At 32.5% G+C, this 22508-nt stretch overlaps 1 long non-coding RNA gene across 2 annotated transcripts in view; it reads left to right on the top strand.

Annotated features, from left to right (window-relative positions):
• Positions 1-15053: 15053 nt before the first annotated feature.
• The window catches only part of LOC127714186 (uncharacterized), a 31284-nt gene continuing 23829 nt past the window's right edge, over positions 15054-22508 (top strand). For both annotated transcript variants that reach the window (XR_007987601.1, XR_007987602.1), the window contains exons 1-3: positions 15054-15156; positions 15665-15970; positions 22363-22486. This is a non-coding gene — a long non-coding RNA (uncharacterized LOC127714186). The remainder of the gene's footprint in view (positions 15157-15664; positions 15971-22362; positions 22487-22508) is intronic.

Genomic DNA, 22508 nt, shown 5'->3' with positions numbered 1-22508 from the left:
AATTGAAATTGGAGTCAAATGATGAATTCTAATCAACTTATTTACACTTTATTCTGGTAGAGTAGTGGTCGATTTGACCAGAATTTATACAAAGCCGGATATTAGTGTCGTTAAGTATGAACACATAAACAAACGTTGCATAGCTACAATTTTGTCGGCAAGCCTCTTTCAAATAGCTGTATACTACTGTTGCCTTTATTTATCAAACTATTTCTTTTCTTTTCTATTTTTTTTATCGTATAGGTTGCACTTTGTAAATACAGCTGTTTCTCAAACCACGCCTCTTTTGGGGAGATATTTAATATTCATAGGTATGTTAATTTGTTAACGTACTGGTTCCCATTGATGATCTCTGTGTTTCATCTCATAGAGACATCACTTGGGAATGTAACCAGTATAGATAAACATGGTAGCGGCTAAATTTTAATTCTTAGGAGGTCCAAAAATGGAGGTAAGGGTAGTATAGAATTTTAGTATAAGTTTAAACTCTTAGAAGTTCAGGGCATATAAATGTTGAAAATATGCCGCACAGCCCTATATTTTGACCTTTGAATAAAATAGTAGTGCATATAAACTTTCCGTTCTGGGATATTATTTTTCACGAAACTTCATAGTAAAAGTGTCACAGTTTTAGCCGCAAAGGGAGTTCCTATGGGAAATTGCATTGTCTGTATTTACAGAATTGCAACCTATATAGGGTTAAAAAATAGAACATACAGAATTTCACAAAATCTGGTTTATCTCAGAGATTTTAAAGAATTTAACTCAAATATGAAGTTTTATAAATATTTCATGAAGATTGAGAAAATCCTGGGCCTTAACTATGATGACTCAGCATAAATTCACAGTTTACAGTATGCATGGTTTACTTAAAGCCCTGAATTCAAAATAAATTCATAATATATGCCTATTTGTAATTTAAATTGTTTAGAAGTGCTTATATTTACTCTTCGCAGTAATTGCAACTCATTGATCCTTCCTAAATATTTCTGGTGGGGTGTTTTTGTCCTGTCGATAACCCAAAAGTAAGCCGTAACGCCTAAATGTGCTTTTTTGTGACTGCGGCATAAAAAAGTACAAGCTAGAATTACAAAAAGACCTCATTAAAACTTACAATAGTGTGTTCTATCCTAAATATGTAGTAAATATTTCACATTGCTAGAAACAGGGAAAAAAATTAGGAAATGTGAGGCCCCAGGGGCAAAAAACAGAGGAAAATGCCTACCCCTGAGTCATAAAACAGATAATTTAACTTGTAAATGCTATGATTTTTTTTATTTTAAAGGTCTTTTATAAAGTAAACAATAACTGTGCTAGGAAGTTATGCAAAAATCAGATGTAAGCAGTCATTTCAATCAAACTTTTAGTGAATTTATGCACCAGACTGATATCTTCATAAATACAACTTTTGCAAATATGCCTTTGTTTAAACACTTCTAGGACATATATTAACTAACTTATGTTAGATATATGGTTCGGGATGATACTGTTGTGACAAGAATTCTAAACTGACCATTTGAGGCAGAAATTGTGAACTTTCATTGACAAATAGGCATATAGTAAGATGTGGACTGGAGACACAGGCAGGATTGGATACTTTGTATAATCTTGAATGTTGGAATGCTTAACTACTAAACAAAACATTTATAGTATTCTAAAATGCTTTCAATTTGTTATCAGAATAGTTTCAAACAGGTTTTAGACAGTTAATGTCAGAAAACATGCACATAGGGTAAGCTGGCAATAATTAGAGTCTTGTTTTCAAAATCTTTAAAAAATTGAAACAGGGGTAAGGGTATAAAATGTACTGTAAAAGGAGACTTAGAGTATATGCAGTGATTTCTTTAAGGCTATAATTCTGATAAATAAGTATTGTTGTGAGAAAAAGTGTTTTTAGAGAGTTTTCTATTTGAATAAATGTTTGTATAGGTTGCACTTTGTAAATACAGCTGTTTCTCAAACCACGCCTCTTATGGGGAGATATTTAATATTCATAGGTATGTTAATTTGTTAACGTACTGGTTCCCATTGATGATCTCTGTGTTTCATCTCATAGAGACATCACTTGGGAATGTAACCAGTATAGATAAACATGGTAGCGGCTAAATTTTAATTCTTAGGAGGTCCAAAAATGGAGGTAAGGGTAGTATAGAATTTTAGTATAAGTTTAAACTCTTAGAAGTTCAGGGCATATAAATGTTGAAAATATGCCGCACAGCCCTATATTTTGACCTTTGAATAAAATAGTAGTGCATATAAACTTTCCGTTCTGGGATATTATTTTTCACGAAACTTCATAGTAAAAGTGTCACAGTTTTAGCCGCAAAGGGAGTTCCTATGGGAAATTGCATTGTCTGTATTTACAGAATTGCAACCTATAAGGGTTTCAAAAGTTATATAATACTAATCATATATTCTTTTTGAAGGTTTATATCGTCACATTGTGTTGTTCAAATCCTTAATTGGAATGAATCTAACAGTTCAAAATACTTAACAAGGAAAATATTTAATAAATAGATTATTTAGTACAATGCATTTTAATGGCTTAAAATGAAGATTCGGGATTTTCTTTACAGCCTGGAATGTGAAAATAGTTACCGAAAAAATATATATTTATGTTTGTTGACTAATTAATAGTAACTCAGTTTGCCTGGCAGTGTGTCATCCTTTACGGTAATTGCTGGAAATATGTGTTACAGTCAACCTGTCATTGTGTTTTATTATTTTGTGGTATAAAATTTTATGGCAAATTGATTGCCGACAGTTGTTAACCAAAAGTGTCTTTTCATCTTTTGATTTGTGGTTGGCGATATATAACTTTGGATCTTTTAGGTTACGACCAGTTTAAACAGTTCGTTTCGAATGGATATGTTTTCAAGAGAGATGCGTTTTGCGCACTTGATTCATTGTGTTAAGTGAATACATATAGTTCAATTAAAAAGTAAAGTGAAGTAAATATTTTAACATTTATTTTGTTAAGTACTATCAACACATTTGTTTTCTTTATTTAAGCCATTTTTTTAATTCAATGAACAGCTACTTCAATTTAAGAATATTTGATAGTCTTCAGGTAGAATTATCGTTCACAAATTGTAAAATAATAGTTCTTTTCATTCTTGGAATATCATTTTAAGAAACAACAATACGATTTGTCTTATCTAATATTTTAGCTACAAGACAGACATGATTTTTAAAAACTTCTATTCCATCATTCATTCCAATTCTGAAAATATTATGACCGAACTATATTAACCTTGATATGTGCAGTTCGTTCTATTATCGATATCTAAATGTTTTAATTATTTGACAGTGCTTTCATGCCTGTCTAATATTTTTATGCACATTTAAATATTACGGACTTCGTAAACGTTGTTACTTTATACAAAATTAACCGATGCAGGACTTCACATAACTGCATATTTCAACGAAAGCAAAAATGTTTTCAACAGAAAACTTGCAACTGAAGATAAAATAAGTGTTATACATTTAAAACATAGATCACGATTGATTTAAACAAATGTGTTTTAAAATTCAATAATAACATCTGTTCCATACCATGGCCAGTGAACAGAACATGTTTCAAATCAATTTTTTAGTGTTTCATATGCTATTTAAAAGAGGTTGAACTTTTTAAAAATATTGTGGTGTGGTGTTTTTTTTTTTTACATCCGGTTAATTAACCAATTAGAATGCAAGATCTTGTTTAATTAGAAATACACTTTTGAGGATAATAGTACTGAATGATTTTTGAATTCTGTTATTCTGAAAGTGTATTTTCCTATCTCTCAACTTATTTGTATTTATGTTTATTGGAAAATCGACAAATGATGAAGACGCAATCTTTCAATCAGTTTAATTGAGGTCTAGAACTGGCGTGTCAGTAACTGCTCGTAGTCCTCTGTTAATGTATGCATGTTATGTATCATTGCCATTTTGCTTAGATTCTTTTGTTACTGATTTTGACGTCGGGCTCGGACTTCTTTTAAACTGAGTATTGCTGTGCGTACTGCTGTGTGTTTCTTTATTCTACATTGGCTACAGGTATAGGGGGAGGGTTGAAATGACACAAGGATGTTTAACCCCTCCGCATTTGCGCCTGTACAAAGTCATGAGTCTCTTGCCTTTGCTAATCTAGTATGTTTTTTAATTTAAGTTAATTTACGTTTAAGAGGTAAGTATGACGTCCATTTTCACTTAACTAGTACACATTTTTATTTAGGGGCCAGCTGAGGGTGCGGGATTTTCTCGCTTTGTCGATGACTCATTGGTGGCATTCGGCTGTTATCTGCTCTTTGGTCGGGTAGTTGTCTTTTTGACATATTCCCAATTCCCATTCTCAATTTTAATTCAAAATTCAAACTGATCTCCTTAAAACTAGTACATGTATCATACTGTTAGCTACAATTTATGCAGCATATAACAAATTATCAATTGAAAGGTAATGATATTCTTCTCACCTTTAAATAACTAGTTTTTAAATGATTCATTCAGGAGGCTAAATTGAAATTGGAGTCAAATGATGAATTCTAATCAACTTATTTACACTTTATTCTGGTAGAGTAGTGGTCGATTTGACCAGAATTTATACAAAGCCGAATATTAGTGTCGTTAAGTATGAACACAAAAACAAACGTTGCATAGCTACAATTTTGTCGGCAAGCCTCTTTCAAATAGCTGTATACTACTGTTGCCTTTATTTATCAAACTATTTCTTTTCTTTCCTATTTTTTTTTATCGTATAAGGGTTTCAAAAGTTATGTAATACTAATCATATATTCTTTTTAAAGGTTTATATCGTCACATTGTGTTGTTCAAATCCTTAATTAGAATGGATCTAACAGTTCAAAATACTTAACAAGGAAATTATTTAATAAATAGATTTTTTAGTACAATGCATTTTAATGGCTTAAAATGAAGAGTCGGGATTTTCTTTAAAGCCTGGAATGTGAAAATAGTTACCGAAAAAATATATATTTATGTTTGTTGACTAATTAATAGTAACTCAGTTTGCCTGGCAGTGTGTCATCCTTTACGGTAATTGCTGGAAATATGTGTTACAGTCAACCTGTCATTGTGTTTTATTGTTTTGTGGTATAAAATTTTATGGCAAATTGATTGCCGACAGTTGTTAACCAAAAGTGTCTTTTCATCTTTTGATTTGTGGTTGGCGATATATAACTTTGGATCTTTTAGGTTACGACCGGTTTAAACAGTTCGTTTCGAATGGATATGTTTTCAAGAGAGATGCGTTTTGCGCACTTGATTCATTGTGTTAAGTGAATACATATAGTTCAATTAAAAAGTAAAGTGAAGTAAATATTTTAACATTTATTTTGTTAAGTACTATCAACACATTTGTTTTCTTTATTTAAGCCATTTTTTTAATTCAATGAACAGCTACTTCAATTTAAGAATATTTGATAGTCTTCAGGTAGAATTATCGTTCACAAATTGTAAAATAATAGTTCTTTTCATTCTTGGAATATCATTTTAAGAAACAACAATACGATTTGTCTTATCTAATATTTTAGCTACAAGACAGACATGATTTTTAAAAACTTCTATTCCATCATTCATTCCAATTTTGAAAATATTATGACCGAACTATATTAACCTCGATATGTGCAGTTCGTTTTATTATCGATATCTAAATGTTTTAATTATTTGACATTGCTTTCATGCCTGTCTAATATTTTTATGCACATTTAAATATTACGGACTTCGTAAACGTTGTTACTTTATACAAAATTAACCGATGCAGGACTTCACATAACTGTTCAATCAGAGGTTGATAAAAACAGTTATTGATTGTCTATTTTTGATAATCTAAATCAAATATCTATTGGTATTTTGTATCGGTGGGTTGTGTTATGATATTGTAACTATCATATTTATTTAGTTGACCTAATTTGTTTTGTGTGGCCTAAAAATGTTTACCTTATATTTTTTTTTACATTGTGTACAAAATAATACACATTGTGTTACAACTATGCAGTTTAGAAATCACTGGAACAATCATTGATACTCATGGCATGATTAGAACTTTCTATTTCTCTTACATAACGTTTCCAGAATGATCATAACAAAAGATGCGTAATTTAAACATCTACCGTTATCTAGAGGTTTCCGTCAGTTATAAGTATATTTATAAGTATGGAGACCCTAAAGTTAGATATAGACTCAGCAATTGGATTGGACACTTTTTATTTACAAACTACATCATACTAGATTGTGACCTATTGGACATAACATTCTCTGTGGATTCCGAGAAGATTTCCGGATAAAGAAAAGACAAAAGATTGGACTCATATTTTGACAGTTAAGTTGACATTACTATTTGTGTAATACTTCTTGTAAACTTGTGTATAATAAATCTTGTTAAATTTTATCATTAATTTGTGTCTTTTGTTGGCTTCAATTAAAAGTCGATTTTTCTGGTCGTAACAAAAATTGGGGGCTCGTGTCCGGGATAACGTAAATATCTCATTAAAAATTTAAGTATCTTTATTAGAACTAGCCAACAAAATTCTACAAAATGGCATTTGATGCCGGTAAATTTTTGAAAACGCCAGACCTGGAGGGGTTTGATAATTTAAAGAAAGAGGAATTAGTGTTGCTTGCTAAACATCTGAAATTACATTTGAGGGTATCTATGAGAAAACAAATTATAAAAAATTTGGTAATAGACAAATTAGTTGACGCTGAAATTTAAGGCGAAGAGGCTCTTGAACTTAAGGTAGAAATTGTTGACGCTATCAAATTAAAACAGCTTGAATTAGAACATGAACTTAAAGTAAAACAACTGGAAAACGAAGTTAAATTAAAGCAACTGGAAAAAGACGATGAACTTAAATTAAAACAATTGGAAAAAGAGGAAAGGTTAGAGATGGAAAAAATAAAAGAAAAAGAAGCTGAATGTAAATTAAAACAGGCAGAACTTGAAATGAGGAATAGGTTAGAGATGAAGAAAATGTAAATTTTCTTGGTCAAAGAAGAAAGCAACACTAAAGTCCAGTCGAAATCAGAACATTTTGATGCAGCAAAAAATATACGCTTGGTTCCCAAATTTTGTGAAAAAAAGTCGATAGATATTTTCCACAGTTTGAAAAAATTGCTCATAATTTGAAATGGTCAAAGCCTCATTGGACTACGATGCTGCAAAGTGTTTTTGAGGACAAGGCCGCTGAAATTTACTCAGCACTTTCATCCGAACGAAATTCTGATTATGACACGGTAAAACAGAAAGTTTTGAAAGCTTATGAGCTAGTACCAGAAGCCTATAGACAGTAATTTAGATCTTATAAAATGTTTGATTCACAAACCTATGTTAAATTTGCTAGGAAAAAAGAAGATCTATTTGATAAATGGCTTACATCAAAGAAAACAGATAACAATTTTGATAACTTAAGATAATTGATGTTATTAGAAGAGTTCAAACAAAGTGTTCATTTAGACTTTAAAACACATTTAGACGACAAAACTGTTGAGACATTACATGATGCAGCTGTTATTTCAGATAAGTATACCCTTTCACATAAAAGAAGTTTCAAGGGTCAAAATATTAATACTTCGAGTGGAAATTACAAGAATCAAAGCACTGAGCGTACTGATAGTAAGCCTGTTGCACAGAATAAGAGTCAGTCTAGTTATAATATGTCTAGTCCAAAATTTGATACTTTTGAGAAGAATTCACTGACTTGTGCTTATTGTAAGAAGAATGGTCACCTGATGGCTGATTGTTTTAGACTCCAGACGAAGAATGAAAGAGATGATAAGCCTAAGACCAGTGCTTGTAAGACACCCCATGTTAACGATTCGTTGGAATGTCCTGCGAGTCAGGCTTTTAAGTCCAGTTTTTGTGATTACATGGAGGATTATAAACCCTTTATGTCTGATGGGTTTGTTTCCATTGTTGATAATACTACTCCTCAGCCTATTAAGATTTTACGGGACACTGCAGCTTCTCAGACTTTATTGTTAGAAGGTGTGTTGCCTTTGTCCAACGAAACTTCTATTGGTGCCTCCGTTTTGTTACAAGGTGTGGAATTAGGTTGTATAGATGTTCCCCTCCATCGTATTTATCTGAAGTCAGATTTGATAACTGGACCGGTTGTTGTGAATGTTTGTCCTAATCACCCTGTTGAGGGTGTTTCATTATTGCTAGGAAATGATCTAGCTAGGAACAAAGTGGTTGCTGAACCAATTGTTACAAGTGAATCGATGGTGAATGTTAAATCACCTGAAGATGTTGCTGAACTGTATCCAGCTTGTGTTGTTACAAGGGCGATGGCTAGAAAACAACAAAATGAGGATTTGCAAGAAGACCAGTTTGATTACATGGACCTTTCTGACACTTTCCTAGCCGACATTGAAGGTCCTGGTAGCTAAAAAAAGGCCCTAATAAGATCACCTAGTATTAACAAGAATGTAATTATGCCATGGCCAGATGTAAACAGCCATTCATTAGACCGAAGGAAATTTGTCGAAGAACAAAATAAAGACTCTGAGATTCTTTAGCTCCGCAAGAGGGCTCAACCACAGGAGGAAGCAGACAAAGTGGCCGAATGCTATTACCATCAAGACGGCATTTTAATGAGGAAGTGGAGGCCCCCTGATGCTACCCCAGAGGAGGAATGGAAAGTGGTATACCAAGTGGTGGTGCCTAAAGTTTATAGGCAAGACATTATTGGTCTTGCCAATGACACCCCTTGGCTGGACACTTAGGTATAAGGAAGACTTGCCTTAAGATCTAGCAGCTTTTCTACGGGCAAAGACTTCGAAATGATGTCACAGAAAACTGCAAATCATGCCATATATGCCAGGTTGTTGGTAAGCCTAACCAGAAAATACCACCAGCACCACCTCTGCCTATTCCAGCCATTGAAGAACCTTTCAACCGAGTACTCATTGATTGCGTTGGACCTTTACCAAAAACCAAGACCGGAAATGCGTATTTATTGACGATCATGTGTACATCCACTCGCTTTCCTGAGGCTATTCCGCTTAGGAATATCAAGACACCAACTATTGTCAAAGCTCTTATCAAATTTTTCACGCTAGTAGGACTTCCGAAGTCTATACAGTCCGACCAGGGTTCAAATTTCATGTCAGGTTTATTTCAGCAAGTCGTTTAGGGATTGCTCAGTATAGACCAAGTGCTTATCATCCAGAATCTCAAGGTGCCTTAGATAAAGGCAACAGTAGTATACCGCTGTTCGAAATTCATAAATCGATTGAGAAAAAAACAAATCCGGGTTACAAACTAAAACTGAGGGAAACACATCAAATGTATGGGGGGAACTACGACACAACAGAAACACAACATTAAAATGTAACACACACAGAAACGAGCTATAATATAACAATGGCCATAGTTTTCATCAAACATTGAAGAACATGATTAGATCGTTGTCATCAATCATTGAAGAACATGATTAGAACTTTTTGTCTTCAATTTGACAGAGACTGGAGTGATTGAGTTCACTTTCTACTTTTTGCGGTCCGTGAGGCTGTTCAAGAATCCCTTGGTTTTACTTTGAAATTGGTAAAGGACAAATGGCTTACTGAACACACTGACTTGAATCTTCTAGACTATGCATCTAGATTTAAAGAAAAATTGTATACTGCCTGTCAAATTGCTCAGAAAAACTTAAAAAATGTACAGAACAAGATGAAAATATGGTATGATAAAGATGCCAGGGACAGAGTTTTTGAGCCTGGTGATAAGGTACTCGTATTTTGCCAGTACCTGGACATCCTTTACAGGCTAAATATTGTGAACTTTATACAATAGAGAGTAAAATCAATGATTTGAATTATATTGTAAAAACTCCAGGTCGGTGCAAACAAAATAGAGTGTGTCATATTAATATGTTAAAACCATACTTTGAGCGTACTAATGAATGTGAGAGTAATCCAGTTGCCACTTTAGCCATGGTTAAATTGGAGAACAATCATGACAAACCAGATATAATTGAACCACCTTTTAGTTCTAAAACTATGGAAGAGACAGTAAGTTTGAAAAATTCAGAAATTTTGTCAAATTTAGATTCAAAACTTGCACATCTGTCTTTTGATCGTAGAGAAAAAATAAAAGCTTTGGTATTTTCTTTTAAAAATCTTTTTCCAGATGTGCCAAACAAAAGCACTGCCGTTTGTCATGATGTTGATGTAGGCGATGCTTCTCCAATTAAGCAACATCCTTACCGGCTCAATCCACTCACACTTGAATTTATGAGACAAGAAATAAAATATATGCTTGACAATGATATAATGAGCCGAGTAACAGTGAATGGAGCTCTCATAGCTCCTTGTACCCAAACCAGATAAAACCTTTCGTTTCGTAACTGATTTCAGAAAAGTCAATTCAGTTTCAAAATCTGATTCCTATCCGATTCCAAGGATAGACAATTGTATTGACAACATTGGTCAAGCAAAATTTGTGAGCAAATTTGATTTATTGAAAGGTTACTGGCAAGTTCCATTGACACAGAGAGCTCGAGAAATATCAGTTTTTGTCACACCAGACGGCTTATTTCAATATACTGTAATGTCGTTTGGCATGAAAAGTGTTCCAGCTACATTTCAAAGAATGATCAATAATGTTATAAAAGATTTAGACTGTTGTTATGCTTATATTGATGATCTTATTGTATGTAGTGATAGCTGGGAAGAACATTTAACACATTTATATGATACTTTTGATAGACTGTCACAATTAAATTTGACTGTTAATCTTGGTAAAAGTGAATTTTGTCAGGCCACTGTTGATTACTTAGGACACACAGTTGGCCAAGGTCAGGTGAAACCTATTATGGCTAAAGTGGATGCAATTACCAAATTTCCTCCTCCTACAAATAAAAAAACAACCTTTGAGATATTTAGGCATGATTGGATTTTACAGGAAATTCTGTTCAAATTTTGCTACTGTTGTTCGACCATTGACCATTTACGGAAAGATTCTACATTTATCCGGGGTGAAAATTGTCAAAACGCTTTTGAAAATAGCAAATCACTTTTAATTAATAGTCCAGTTCTGGTCACTCCAGACTTTGAAAAACAATTTAAACTTGCCGTTGATGCTGAATTGGAGCTGTTTTATATCAAGAGACAGGTGATAATCTTGAGAAACCTATATCATATTTTTCTAAGAAATTAGATACACATCAGAAAAATTATTCGACTATTGAAAAAGAGTGTTTTGCACTGTTGTCTGCACTTCAACATTTTGATGTATGTTTAAATCCCACTGTGCATCCTATTCTTGTTTATACTGATCATAATCCTCTCACCTTCATACATAAAATGAGAAAAAAGAACCAGAGGTTGACTAGGTGGAGTTTAGTTACTGGAATATGATGTTATTGTAAAACATATCAAAGGTAAATATAATGTAATAGCAGATGCTTTATCTAGACCTGATTAGAACACTCTGTATATACTATGTATTTTTGTACATATTATTCATGAAAATTTTTTGTTACACTCAAACTTTTTTAAAGCGGGGAGGTGTTATGATATTGTAACTATCATATTTATTTAGTTGACCTTATTTGTTTTGTGTGGCCTAAGAATGTTTACATTATATTTTTTTTACATTGTGTACAAAATAATACACATTGTGTTACAACTATGCAGTTTAGAAATCACTAGAACAATCATTGATACTCATGGAATGATTAGAACTTTCTATTTCACTTACATAACGTTTCCAGAATGATCATAACAAAAGATGCGTAATTTAAACATCTACCGTTATCTAGAAGTTTCCGTTATAAGTATATATATAAGTATGCAGACCCTAAAGTTAGATATAGACTTAGACATCGATAGACATCAACATTCTCAGCAGTTGGATTGACACTTTTTTTTACAATTTACATCATACTAGATTGTTACCTATTGGACGTAATATTCTCTATGGATTCCGAGAAGATTTTCGGATAAAGAAAAGTTAAAAGATTGGATATATATTTTGACAGTTAAGTTGACATTACTATTTGTGGGATACTTCTTGTAAACTTGTGTATAATAAATCTTGTCAAATTTTATCATTGATTTGTGACTTTTGTTGGCTACAATTAAAAGTCGATTTTTCTGGTCGTAACAGTTGTTACAATGTAACTTATCTACTTTTTCTTTGTATTTATATTATTGAGTTTTGTATTATTTGTCACTTCATTAAAGACTAAAATTAATATGTTTCTCAGTAATACTATTGCACTAATTGGAAATGGACACTTAAACTTCTACCTGATTCTATTTAATAGTAATCTGCAATGATATTGAACGGCATAAATTGTACTTAACTAGAATACAAATAGAAGTTGTATTCACCGACGATGTAACAAGACCTATTGAAGTTTAGATAAAGTATACAGGACTATTTGCTTTTGATACTGACTTTCTCACAGTAAAATATCGGGTGAGCTCGAAGGTTGATGTCTACAGGAAAATTCTTGAACCAACAGTTCTAAGTAAATACATTGATGCCATCTGTTCAATGGTTTTATGGCCGACACTGTGTTATATATGACAAAAAATATGTTGCATCTAATGATTCTTAAATGATTGTGACATCAAACACGAAGACGAACGTACCAAGAGCAACACTAATCCCCACATTTATAGATATCTGTTTGTTTATTTTGTGATTTGGTTTCCATTTAATGATACATAAGATGTGTAACTTGTATCAGACAATTATTAGTAAATTATCAAACCAAATTACAAATTCAACGATTTTGCAAAACTTTTAAATTGTGCAATGCTACAAGTTAGACACGGAAAGTGCGGCAGATAATAGAGGTAAGTGTTCAGAACTGTATAGAAATGCAGATTTCAATTGTTCAAGAGCAAACTAAATATCAGATACCTTGAGTATTGTAAACTTTCCGAACTCCACCAAAAACTGGGGGTGATCTCAGGTGCTCCGGAAGGGTAAGCAGATCCAATAATTCCGAATCTTAGTTTTTATATCCATTATGGAGCAGGATCTGCTTACCCTTCCGGACCACCTGAGATCACCCCCAGTTTTGGTGGAGTTCGTGTTGCTTAGTCTTTAGTTTTCTGTGTTGTGTCATGTGTACTATTATTTGTCTGTTTGTCTTTTTCATTTTTAGCCATGGCGTTGTCATTTTATTTTCGATCTATGAGTTTGACTGTCCCTCTGGTATCTTTCGCCCCTCTTAGATAGAGGCGAGTTGCTTTTCTCTCTGGTGTCACATATAACTCTTTATCTTTAAATTAATAACGATTATCGGATTATCAAACTTTGACACAATTGTAATTTCATTTCAATATCTTTATTATGATTTATCAAATTATTAACACTTCATTAACATTAAAGACATCGATAATTCAAGATTACATTTTCGCTGAAAGTACTCAATTTTAAAACATCTTCTATTTTAATTTGATAATTTCCATGTGTTCAAATTCTGCTTTTTGAAAGTAAGAATGTATTTACACGATGATATTAAATACAAATGATACCTAAATGCATTACCATATTTTGGCAGTTGTATAAATGATAAGGAGTTATCTCTCCTATACCAGGTAGAGATATCCTAAACTGCTATATACATAATTTGATTTGTGCTTTTTAATATTTATTATCTTAATTTTTCATCTTGCATATTCGTTTGTAGGAGTCTCCTGCTCTAAAAAAAAAACATACTAGTTGGAATATTAAATTGTTTCTTTGTAATTTTTTATCCATTGACATGTTCAAATATAAGAACTTCAAACGACTTTCAACCGAAGTATATTTTAACCGTTATGCATTGCGACTCATTTCAGTAAATACATCACATATTATCTATAATACAATATAAAATAGAAACAGGAGAAGTGTCACAGACCCGACCTCAACTCAACAACTACTAGGGTGTTTCTAACGACCTTGACCCCCATGACGGACTCGCACTGTCGGTTTGCTAAAAAAATAATATAAAACAAAAACATCGAAGAAACAGATAACAAGATGCTTAAATGATTATGGCGTGTTTGAAGGCTTTTTGCGTTTTTTTAATACGTGTGTGTACTCATGAAAGTTAATAATAAAAAAACACTCATGACTTTAAGCGAGACTAATTACAGTACATTGTAAATAAGCGTTCTTTGTGATATCATGTAGAGCCTAGGTGATCGAGTGGTCTAGCACGTCGGGCATAGTGCAAGGCGATGTGATGCCACGATATCTCAGGAGCATGAGTTCGAATCCCGGCGAGGGAAGAACAAAAAGTTTGTGAAGGCAAGTTTACAGATCTAACATTGTTAGGCTGATGTTTACCTGAATAATGTAAGAAACTGACCTTGCTGCTAAAATAGTTTTACTTCCATTTTTTTTTTTATGTTTTTCAATTCTATTTCGTCTGCAATCAAAATCATGAAGTACAAGAAGTAAGTAAAAAAATCTTGTCAATACACAAATCATTATAAAAAAAATTAGAAAACTATTAATATCTATCGTTTTAGAACTTCTCAATATTTTTTGGTTAGCAGGATTCACAAACAAATATATACTGTTGAGCAAATTAGTGTGCCCATTGCTGATCATAATAAAATTGAGAATGAAATACTCATTTGTAACAGCAAAATGTCCCATGGAACGACTTTGAACTATGTGCATTGCATTATGAAATTAAAAGTAATAGACGTCCCTTACACACTTTATTGTCAGTGACCACTGTATATGTAACGAAATCATACGGTCAACTCATTTTGACTGCTCAGATACAGCAATTACAATAAAATATACTAAGTTTTGTCAAATTAATAATGCTACATCACTATGTTTTTATAGATTTAAATTTGTATTCACAGATATATTTGATATTTCAGTATTACAGATCAACATTGTGTCACTTAATAATCACATTGTCAATTATATATCATACTATGTTTTATTTGTTTGAAAATAGAATAAATGTACACTTCATTAGTCAAATCTACATGATCTATTTTCACAGTTTTGTTCCAATCAGAATATTACAAACTTCTTTTTACTGGGTAGTTAAACAGAAAACTCCTCCCTTTAAATAACGGAGAACTATACTTTATCAACAGCGCGAATATTCTACATATGTGCTACCTGTTGAAAACAACATGTTAGCTGAACTATTCGATATTATGTTATTTAACTAATATGTTTGGGTAGGTATTTATTACTTTTGGTTATTTATTCAGTATTTCTGTGATAACTGACAAGTAGTATTTCTCAGTACTCCTTTGCTATTTACGTAATAAAAGATTTGATAAATCAATTGTTCTTGACTTTTATAACAGCTAACATATTGTTTCAATCTAATTAAAGTAAATGAAAATAAAATGAGTGAAGCTATCTAGTTCGTAGATTGATAAGACACTTAAGATAACTATACGTGCAAGAATGACACAGGATATTTGAGCTGGTAAAAAATACCTCCGCCCCCTTTCACTCATGTTTTATTTGGTAATCAAACTTTTGCAACGAAAATCATTTAAAAGCAGGACATGGAACTACATGTTTATATAAATCAATACATTGAACAGTCTGTCAATGCTTTGTTATAATTCTTTCTTTGAATGTAACTAATCTTGATAAAATTAACGTGCTTATAAAGTTTATTAAATGCAGTTTTAACTTTTCATAATACATATCTAATACGATTTTTTTACATAGAAAGACAGTATAATCAGTCATTGGAGTCGTGACTTATGGATGAGCTCAAAAAGACTCGTGGTATACACAGACGCGTTGCTGTTGTTAAAATACAGGAAGCAAATGAAAAGGATGTTGACCTTTCAAAACTTCAAGCTATTATAAAAATTCTTAAAAAGAAAAAAAAAAATGATTGAAAATTTAGACAAAGCCATTCAAGATAAAACCGATGATGAACATAAGGAAACAGAAATTATAGAAGCTGATGAGTATATTTTTGAAATTGTAGAGGCGATTGTTAGATACAAGGAAATTTTATCGAGACCGGTGAGTCAATGTTTATATTAAAGATAATCAACACAAGTAATTTGTAGTTTTCTATATGGTTAGTAATGACCTGATTATCCAAGTCCTTTTAGATTAATTTATATAGTTTTCAATACCATCATATTCCCGAATATTAACTGTTACACGGAATGTGAATTTGCATAGCTGAGCGGCGTGTCTCGGTGTTTTGTACATCCAACATTCATGGATTTATTTCTGATGTTTTTTTGTTATGGTTTTGGTTGGATAATCATTATAATGTATCATATCGTTTGTAGTCAAAATATTTATAAAATTGCCATTCCATACCACCATTGTCATGAAAATTGTTCGAACGAATATTGTAAAATAGTAATATAACGTTTAAGATTGTATGTTAGTAACGTAAGCGCGTCACTGTTTTTGATATCATGTGGTGTTTGTCGTTCATGGAATATGTTCTTTGTTCTTCGGTTTGCATGATGTGTCGACTTATATTATTTGTTTGTGCGTTTCTCTGTTATGAATGTTCTTGCGTGTGTTTGTGCTGTATTTCTGTCACGTAATGATTTAACGATATTTTTTAACATTGTGATAAAGCGGGAGGTTTGGCATGACATTAAATCAGTTTCAACCCAAATTTATAATTAATTGACCTGTACCAAGTCAGGAATATTGCAGTTGTTATCAATTAGCTCGTTTCTATGTGTGTGTTAGCGTTTTTTTTTTGTTGCACTTCGGTGTTCTTGTTGTTCTTTTGTTTTCCTGTTATAGTTGATGTGTTTTCCTCGGTTTTGGTTTGTAACCCGGATTTGATTTTTCTTTATCAATTTATGACTTTTGAACACCGGTATACTCCTGTTGCCGTTATTTATCTTATGTAATGCTATTACAATCCTTTTGTAGAAAGCCTTATGTTTAATTTCGAGACAAGGATAGTGATAAAACCAAGAAAACATTTAAATTTTATTCAAATTTCGAAATTTAGGTCGCAGTTCAAATAACTCTACACACAATCTTATCTCTCACTATGAAATGCTAATTAAAAATAATTTATTTAACATGTAATTAAACAAAGGTGAAAGTTTTCATGTGAACAAGTGTAATTATATAAAATGTAAACACGCTACAATGAAGGGAAATAATAAGACAATAAAAACGTCAAAATCGTCACACAACTTCTCATTTAAGATGGCTCGGGTGTCTTCCTCCATCTTGGATTTTGAAGTAACAGATAACAATTGGTCTAGATCTTTAATGAAATGTCCATATTTTTAGAGAAATATGTAATTCATGTGAAAGACTTTTAACGTAAATATAGAAAATAATGTGTTTTATCATATTGTCGCCTGTAATGTCTGAAAAAGACATCATATTTGTGTTTGATTTATTCTTTTCACCTTTGCCAAATAAGGGGAGATAACTCAGATAGTAGGAATGAAAACATAGATAAAGTAATTTTATAAAAAAAAGAGTATGTTATAAGAGCTATCGTCTCAAATTTTATCTTAAAATTCTATGGTGTAGTTTTCTTTTTATCACACAAAATTGAATTTTCCATGCACAATCTATACAAAATCTGACAATTTGGCACAATCTGTAGCGTTAAAAAAATCCGGTGACCCATACTTTTTATTATATTTTTGAAAAAAATATAATAAAAACTTCATTTTGACAAATTTAAAAAAAATCTTTGGATTTTGATTAAGTCGCTCTAGGCACCTTGAAGATTAAATGTTATCATCAGATATTAAAATTTAATAATGAATAACTCTTTGAAAGAAATTGTACATGTATACAGAATATATATTATATGCAAGAAAATTTGAATGAAATGTCAATGTTTTCTGGGTTTAGACACTTTCATTATCGAAGTTTTTGTCTCGAAATTAAACATTAGGCTTATAACAATAGCATTGTAATGCTATTTCTCTACATGTGTTTTTTCAGACTGCACATAACGTTTAAATTTTTCTGTGCATCTTCTTTTCGTTTCTTTTTTTTCTCTCCCTATTTTGTTCCCATGCTTGCTTCGGTAATTCTCTTATTTTTACATCCCCGACTTACGTTAGTGCATCCTTTGGATCTATAAAATTCTTGTTGTTCGCTACAATAACTCTAAATCTAATCTCCGAGGATTTATGACATTTTCAGATGTTTCTTTATTATTTCACCTTTCTACTTGATAAGTCACATATCTGACATTAGTGAACGTTCACCTTTCTTAGTGAATATCCACAACAAGGTTTTTATATTCCTTGATTGAACCAAAAACTGTGTTTTACCACAATCCTGAACATAACAGGTTTACCCGTTTCATGCATCCGCTGATCATAGCTCTCGTAAGTATAATTCGTGAAACATTGATACCCATCTTCATACACATGCACTTGCAACAAGACTCTATTTCAAAACATACAGTTAATAGACCTATACAGTTGTTATACATTTATTCACAGAAATCAACTTTAACTTGCAATTTCATTATGCCAAAGTCTACATTAAAGCAAAATATTTCATGTGACATTTTTGCCTGTGTAAAATTGTCATCAACTGTGAAAAACAGTGACCTTAACCCATTACAATTTAAAAATTTGGAATCTTATATTAATTTCGATACAAGTGAATTTTTGATACTTTTTTTTAATATATAAATCTCTATAAGTTGAAAACTTGTTATGATAGTTATTGCTTGAATCACTCTTACACAAAATTTAAACAAAATGCCAATATTTCCCCGCGAAAGCAATAAGCAATAACTGGTACACTTTTGTTAACTGCTATTCTGACATTTCACAAACAATCCGAGACAAATCTAAACTGAAAAAAAAAAACCAAAAGAACTTAAATCATATACAAGCAAAAATGAATTCTAGCTACATTTTACTGCACTGTTACAGTTTAAAAAGGCTACGCAGATTGTATCAAAGCCTATTACATTTGAATATTTCTTTTTTACGTTAAGGAATACTGCGGAACGGTTTGCGACAATGAGGGTTTATGTGGGTAGATTTTTCTGAGGAGTTAGACAGATGATGGAGCTATGTCTATACAAATCGTTTTACAATTTCTACATATGTTTCACGCCATGGGATTAACGTAGTGTTTTTTTCGTTTCTGTACATCGTAAGCATTTGCCCGGAATTTATGATTGCTCACCATTGCGGTATGATAAATTTACTTGAATTGATTTAACCAAAGAAGTTTCGAGAAGATATCGATCAAAAATATTTGTATCATATGTACAATATAGTCAGACACGCGCTTTGGATATCATGAAATTTAATGTATCAATAAGGTACGATAAGATAAATAATCACAACATTTATGTTATTGTTATTGTTATCGTGACTCATGGCATTGGTCGTTAAATAGAAACCAAGTCATTACAAATAATATCTTAAATTAAGGTCAATTAATACACGTATTAATTATTTTTTTCAACCTTTATGTCTTTGATGGTTTTTAGGGGGTACTTTGGTATTATCAATTATATGGACCTATAACGTTATAGCCATAGCGATAATTTAGATGTATTGATTTAAATTACATTTGCGAAAGTAAAGTAAAAAATGGAAAGGTAACCTTAATATTTGAAAATATATTGATGTTTATATGGAAATTGTTCTCAAAGGGAGTAAACACTCACAAGATAAGATAAATAAAATTAAACTTTAGGTTTGAATATCACTATTGACAAGCATTATATGTAAACTAAAATGTAATGTGAAATAACTTATGATTCTAAATCGGAATTCTTTTACTAAATGTATACAATTTCCTGACAATCAGGACAAATAATATTGAAAATATATTGATGTTTATATGGAAATTGTTCTCAAAGGGAGTAAACACTCACAAGATAAGATAAATAAAATTAAACTTTAGGTTTGAATATCACTATTGACAAGCATTATATGTAAACTAAAATGTAATGTGAAATAACTTATGATTCTAAATCGGAATTCTTTTACTAAATGTATACAATTTCCTGACAATCAGGACCAATAATATTGCGTTTCAGTTAAACAAATGTCTTCACGAAAGTATATCTTCATAATTTGACCTACAAATTAATCAAGGATACTCGTTCGCGCCAAATCTGATTATTAATGTCATAATCACTTCGTGAAAATACAACGTTTGTGCCACTTAAATTGTGAAATTCAAATTAATCAATTGTAGCAATTGAACTGGCATATAATTGGATCAATTGGATATTTACCCTTAGATATTATTATTTTCAATCTTGACTTCTCGATTACTAGTAACTAAATTTTAACCCCTACAAAAGGTTGCGAAATTTGCCAAAAATAAAGTCGCGTGTAATTAACCACCTTCAAACTGGTAAAAATGAATTTGGTGACTTTATGGGAAGAAGTGGTGCGTTATTTTCATTGATGTGTATACGAGCGCGTTTTGTTTCATTTCGTTAATTTTGAAGAGTACTGATTTTTTGGGGGATGGTTGCTGAGATAAAAATTCAGCTTCTTTCTATTGCATTCTGATCAAAATCTATTGTAATACTAGTAGTTTTTGTTCAGTTGTTTTGGCACAAATTGTCTAATGCACCACCACTAGATGTACATGTGAAATGTTGTTAAGTAAATAAAGGCAACAGTAGTAAACCACTGTTCAAAAGTCATAAATCGATAGAGAGAAAACAAATCTTGGTTACAAACTAAAACCGAGGGACAAACATCAATTTGACTTAACTTACAGGACGTGTTTTTGAATGAGTAATCGGCATTCTTATACGAAACCACTACGCTCTTCGTCTTGCCGAACCCACTGTGCTCTTCGTCTTGCCGTACCCACTGTGCTCTTCGTCTTTCCGAACCCACTGTGCTCTATGTCTTACCGTACCCACTGTGCTCTTCGTCTTGCCGAACCCACTGTGCTCTTCGTCTTGCCGTACCCACTGTGCTCTTCGTCTTGCCGTACCAACTGTGCTTTTCGTCTTGCCGTACCCACTGTGCATTTCGTCTTGCCGTACCCACTGTGCTCTTTGTCTTGCCGTACCCACTGTGCTCTTTGTCTTGCCGTACCCACTGTGCTCTTCGTCTTGCCGTACCCACTGTTTTCTTCGTCTTGCCGAACCCACCGTGCTCTTCGTTTAGCCATACCCACTGTGCTCTTTGTCTTGCCGTGCCAACTGTGGTCTGTGCTCTTCGTCTTGTCGTACCCACTGTGCTCCTCGTCTTGCCGTACCCACTGTGCTCTTCGTTTTGCCGACCCCACTGTGCTCTTTGTCTTGCCGAACCCACTGTGCTCTTCGTCTAGCCTTACCCACTGTGCTCTTCGTCTTGACGTACCCACTGTGCTCTTCGTCTTGCCGAACCCACTGTGCTCTTCGTCTTTCCGAATTTTTCATATGAGGCTGATTTTATACGTCAAGAGCTTTTTATGTATGTTGGAAAAAGCTAGTAATTTCCTTTAATTTAACATTTCACTATACATACTAGGATGTCCTTTCACTTAATATTTCATGGTTTAATGACTATGTTGAAAGCATCAACTGCATCGAGCTTGAAACGCCAGATACAATATATAGTTTTAGTCTGCTTGATATCTTGACTTACATCTATTAATTGACAATTAGGGTCGGTTGATAACAAAACTTTAACAGCTTCTCAATTGTAAACTTTACCTTTCTAGGTAGCATCATTTCAGCAGCCGCATGCATTTGGAGTACATTTATCCAAGTTGACATTCCAGGGCTTGTGTTTTCTATTGTGACTTAATTGATTGAAGGTTGCTGCTCACAAGGAAGCTATTAAACCAAAAGTTCCAAGTGATGAAGTTAAAATCATACATTCGAACTTTTTACGAACGTCATCGCGAGTTAAATAAGTAAAAATGCGGTGTGATGCATGTATAAAAGAGGGGCTAAAGATACCAGAGGGACATTCAAGCTCAATAGTGAAGCAAATGTTCATTTGTAAGAGTTTCCAATATATGTTTTTTTTAATTTTCTTTCATTTATATGTTTTGGAGTTTAGTATGACGTCCATTTTCACTGAACTAGTACGAAGTTTTGTTTAGGGGCCACCTAAAGGCCGCCTCCGGGTGTTGGTGCTTGCTCTGTTGAAGACCAATTGACGGCCTTCGGTTGGTTTTTTTTTTAACTTTTTGTTCGGGTTGTTGTCTCTTTGACACATTCCTCATTCCCATTTTAAATTATAATCCAGCTATTAATATAAATGAATATTGTATAATTAGAAATAAAACACCGTTGCACCAAAGTTCACAGGAATAAAATGAGAACCTCAATGTCTCATTCACTATAGTAAGCTACGTATATATGTTTTTCCTTTAAAACGATACAAAGCATCCTTTGAAAAATCAATTCTAAAGATATCTTTCGCTCATATAGCAAGCCAGTCTATTATGGTGACCTTTTTTCTTTACAGGAAAAATGGTCATTAATATTATTCGACAAGAATGGAACTACCATGAGAACGACAAAAATGCAAACTAATGAAGATTGTACATTTGGCAAAGACAATTTGAAAGTGGAAGTGCTTTATCAAGCAGGTATGCCTTATTGCTCCTGTAG

The sequence above is a fragment of the Mytilus californianus genome, unplaced genomic scaffold (genome assembly GCF_021869535.1).
Source record: "Mytilus californianus isolate M0D057914Y unplaced genomic scaffold, xbMytCali1.0.p SCAF_9, whole genome shotgun sequence".
Classification (NCBI taxonomy): domain Eukaryota; kingdom Metazoa; phylum Mollusca; class Bivalvia; order Mytilida; family Mytilidae; genus Mytilus; species Mytilus californianus.
This window is presented reverse-complemented; position numbering and strand designations above follow the sequence as displayed.